Here is a 4964-nt window from a genome sequence, read left to right on the forward strand (position 1 = left end):
TAGAAAGGTTATCTTTCTGCTGTTTACTCTTTTACACTTTTTAAACTTTGAACATTTGAACTCATTTGAAGGATCTTATTATGTTAAAAAAAATGAAACTTCTGCCTTTCACTGTCTTCCAAGAAAGATTCTTCATAAGAAATGAAGAAGTTAATTTTTCATTATTCAAAGATATCATTTTTACCTGGAAAACATGAATTTACTAACACTGATTATAAAAGGTAATTTAGTGAGCTGGCTAAATACCAAAATTATAGGCACCAATAGTTTTCATACCTACAATCAATAACAAGTCAGAAAATGTAACTAAAGACCCAATCTATAATAGCAACAACAACAGAAGATGAAATTTCTAGAAATAAACTTAAGAAATGTGAAGTGCTGTTAGTAAAAAGATTGGAAATGGTATGGAGGGACACCAAAAAAGACCTGAGCAAATAAAAAGGAAGATCACCATCTTGGGTAGGACAACTCAATATTATAAAGAAGACATTTCTTCCCAAGTTGATCTTAAATTTAATTCATTCCCAATAAAAACACCAAGAAGATTTTTTTTGAAATTAGGTAAACTGATTCTAGGGTTCAAAAGGAAATTTCTAAGATAATAATAAAGTATGACCAGCCTTCCTAGATATGAACATATAATATGATAGTACTGCAGTTGAAAAGTCCATAGATCCAAATATATGCATTAAATGTATGCTAAATGTGGCACTTCGAATCCAGGAGAAAATGAAGGATTTGTCAGTAAATGGTTTGCGGACAATTAACTTGCCAAAATACAGTTAGCTTCCTACCTTATGCCATACATCAAAATAAATTTCAGATGGATCAAAACTCTTATTAAATCCTTAAAGAAATAGAAGAAAAAATGAGATACTTCTTCTTAACTTGGGAAAATCTTTTAAGATATTACACAAAACCCATAAGAAGCCATAAAGAAAATGCTGAGAAATTTGATTCCTTAAAAAATTTTAAATGGAAAAGTTCACAACATTAAAAGATATGCAACAAGTTGGGGAAAATATTTGAAACTCATATCATGAAGGCTTAATCTCCTTAATAAAAAATATGCCTATAAATCAATAAGAAAAGAATAACAAACTATTAGAAAAATGGATGAAGGATATGATAGATAATTCACAGAAAAGAAAATAAAAATATCTCTCAAATCCATGGAGAGATGTCCAGCCTCACTTAATAAAAATGCAAAATAAAAACACCCTGAGATACCCTTCTTTCTTCACCTATTAGATTGGCCAAGATAAAAGAGTTTGATAACATTTTGAGTTGGTGATGATTTAGGAAAATAGTTACTCTCTTACAATACTAGTGGGAGTGCAAATTTAAATTGATACAGCCTCAGCTGGGCACAGTAGCTCATGCCTGTAATCCCAGCACTTTGGGAGACTGGTGAATCACTTGAGGTCAGGAGTTTGAGACCAGGCAGGCCAACATGGTGAAACCCCATCTCGACTAAAAATACAATAATTAGCCAGACGTGGTGGTGGGCACCTGTAATCTCGGCTACTCGGGAGGCAGAGACATGGGAATTGCTTGAACCTGGTGGGTGGATGTGGCAGCAATCTGAGATCGTGCCACTGCATTCCAGCCTGGACAAAAGAGCAAGACTTTGTCTCAAAATAAATAAATAAATAAATAAATAAAAACTGATGCAGTGTCTCCAAATTGGTGCAGTCTCTACAGAGAGTGTTAGACTGGGTGGCTTAAACAACAGATATTTATGTTCTCACCCTTCCGTAGGATAGAAGCTCAAGATCAGGGCCTTTAGGCTTGGTGTCTGGTGAAGGCTGTCTTCCTGGCTTGCAGGTGAATCCTCACACGGCCTCTTCTGTGTGTCTACAGGGAAAGAGAAAGATCTCAGGTGTCTTCTCCTCTTCTTACAAGGACACTATTCCTGTTGGATTGAAGTCCATTCTCATGACCCCACTTCACCTTTATTACCTTCTTAGAGGTCCCGTCTCCAAATACAGTCACATTGGGGGTTAAGGCTTCAACATATTAATTTTTGGGGAGGACAAAATTCAGTCCAGAACAGAGGGAAATTAAGGGGAAATTAAGTAGTTTCTACCAAAACTTTAAATGTCTATACTTTTGGCTGCTCTACCTATGGATTAGTCATTCTTTTTATTCCTTTACTTTCTTAAAAAACTTGCTCTCACTTAAAGAAAAAGTCTGTAATTTGAGTGAGTCATTCTACTTCTAGATATTTATCACACAAATGATCCAACAGGTGTAAAATAAAATGTATACAAGTATATTCAGTGCATTGATATTTATAACCGCAAAAGACTGAGGAAATGTGCTCTCTTTCCGGGTCCACAAGGGGGCGTAGTTTTAAGGGCAAGAACTTCCCAGCGCCGTGCGCCCCTCCCATCTCTCTCCATCCGGGAGATTTAACGGTTTTTGTTTAAATTTCGCGCGCGCGGGAAGAAACTAAGAGTCAATCGCCCCTGCGGAAGTTTAAAGGAACTCCTTTCATTGGCCAGAGGAACTTGGGGAGGTGGGAATTTCTCCCAGGATAAATTCCCCTCCTCCTTCAGCCACACCGGATTTCCTGCTCTCTGGAAACCCCTGCAACATAGTGGGACCTCTCTTTCTCTTCCTGGATCTCCCCTCTGGGGTCCCACTTCCACACGCTCTTCGTGAAAGTTTTCTCTCTTCTCCTTTTTCTCTTTCTTTACCTAAATAAGTCACTTTCTACAGACGCTTTTGAGTCCGGCATTTACTTTTATGCGTGGTCTCTTCTCCCAAGAACCTGGAGAAACGTCCTCTCAGGGAAGCTGAGGGCTCCCCTGAACCCCAACAACTGGAAACTACCTAAACATTCATGCATAAGGTATTAGGTAGATAAATTATGGGACATGCATTCAATAAAATACATAAAGGTGAAAAATAATGAAGTAGCTCTATAAAGGATGTGGAACAATCTCCAAGCTTGATTTGTTTGTTTGATCATTTGTTTTGAGACAAGGTCTAACTCTGTCACCCAAGCTGGAGTGCAGTGCTGCAGTCATGGCTCACTGCAGCCTCAACCTTCTGGGCTCAAGTGATCCTCCCATCTCAGCCTCCAAAGTAGCTGGGACTACAGGCACAGGCCAGTACACCTGGCTAATTTTTTATTTTTTGTAGAGATGGGGTACCACTATGTTTCCCAGGCTGGTCTTGAACTCCGGAGCTCAAATGATCCTCCAGCCTTGGCCTCCCAAAGTGTTGGGATTACAGGCATGAGCCACCACGCTCAGCCCAAGCTGTACTGATAAATGCAATAAGTGAGGTAGAGAACAAATTGTGAATAGTATGCTATCTTTGTGTAAAGGGTATGTGTGTGAGGAGAATATCTATGAATTTGCTTGTGTTTATATGGACTATTTCTGGAAAATTACTTCTTCTAGATAGAGAAACTCAGTGCCTAGGCTTTCTTCTATATGCCCTTTGTATCTTTGTACCATGAACATATATTTATGTGTTAATATTTTTAAAGTAACAAAAACTTTCAGGGGAAAGAAAAGTCTGGCTGAGAGAACGTTTTTCACCACAGACAGCCCCCTACCTGAGAGGGCAATGGGGAGGCTGTGGGCTGGTTTCCCTTTGGGGAATGGGTTCTCCTTTTCGTACAAGCAAAGGGAATCTTCTCTTTCCTGGTACAGTTCCCATGAGAGCGTCACAGAGATCCAGTCTCTGGCAGTATTTCAGTCGGGGCACTTTTTGAGGAGCCCAAGATGAGACACACGCTGCTGCGTTTTGGTTGAGCTGGGGAAAAGCGAGTGGGGGATGTGAGGAGGATGGAGGGAGAGGTCACCAGAAAGGTCTGTCCCACGGCACCAACACCTTTCTACTCCCCAGCCTCCGGCAGAAAAACAACCCCTCAGGTGGTGTAGACTCAAGAAGTATCCGTTTATTCATTTCTGATACAAATACTTAATGAGCACTGTCATGCACCAGGAACTCTGCTAGGTACCGTCAGGTACTGTTAGAAACTGTTAGGTAGACAAAGTGCCCCTAAAAAGACGGGAGTGAGCGGAGCAGCATCGGCGGCGGCTCCCAACCTCCCCTGAGTCCCCTTCCCTTTCCTCAACCCGCCCCGCCGGGTACTCGCGAGCAGTCGCGGCGCTCCCAAACCACCGCCTGCCCTCGGCCAATCGTCCCCAACCGCCGCCCGCGCGCGGCTTCCGGGCCCCCTCGCTCCTCCCCACAGGCCTCTCAGAGCGCCAGGGGTGCTTCCCTCCCCGCCGCCTCGCACTCCCACCTCGCAGGCACGCTGGTGGGCTATACTGCCTGGCCCCAGCCACAGCGTCGCTCACGGGCCTAGACGCTGCGGCCCGAGATGAGGGCCCCTGAGCCTCCCAGAGAAGGAGAGGAGCCGAGAGTCTCGCGCTCCACCCCCTCCCCCTGGGCCGCAGCCGCCTCAGCCTGGCGGGAGAAGGAGGAGCTGCAGGCCTCCGGAGCTCGGCGGCGCCGCCGCCCGCAGGCTCAGTAGATAAGGCGTTACTGAGGGGTTGCCTACACTTCAAAGCACGTCTAGTAGCAATGCTCCTGCGGGTGATGATGATCAACTGGAAAATGTTCAGTATCCCTACCAACTCTACATTGCTCCTGCTACCTGCAGTACAGAACGACCAAGTCCAAATGGTCCAGACAGACCTTTTCAATGTCCAGCCTGCAGGGTGCGATTCACCAGTATTCAGAACCTAAAGCAGCACATGCCCATCCACTCAGGAATTAAACCATTTCAGTATGACCGCTGTGGGAAAAAGTTCACCAGGGCTTACTCGCTAAAGATGCATAGTCTAAGCATGAAGTGATTTCCTAGCGCTGGACTACTTAAACCAGGAACGAAAAGAGACCTTTGTTCAATATGATCTTGGAGAACACGGTTTCGAAAACAACTCCTCTGTTCAAATGCCTGTAATTTCACAGGTCTCCTCGACCCAGAATTGTGA

The 4964-nt window shown here is 43.5% G+C and overlaps 1 long non-coding RNA gene across 1 annotated transcript; it reads right to left on the reverse strand.

The window, feature by feature from the left end:
* Positions 1-1732: 1732 nt before the first annotated feature.
* On the reverse strand, positions 1733-4390 carry LOC105709989 (uncharacterized). Its single transcript, XR_001105645.2, has 3 exons — positions 4271-4390; positions 3575-3774; positions 1733-1860 (listed from the first exon to the last, which is right to left on the reverse strand). It is a non-coding gene; the product is annotated as an uncharacterized LOC105709989 (long non-coding RNA).
* Positions 4391-4964: the final 574 nt, after the last annotated feature.

Source organism: Aotus nancymaae, unplaced genomic scaffold, assembly GCF_030222135.1.
Source record: "Aotus nancymaae isolate 86718 unplaced genomic scaffold, 86718_ANA_hifiasm-v0.15.2.pri h1tg000062l, whole genome shotgun sequence".
NCBI classification, from domain to species: Eukaryota; Metazoa; Chordata; class Mammalia; order Primates; family Aotidae; genus Aotus; species Aotus nancymaae.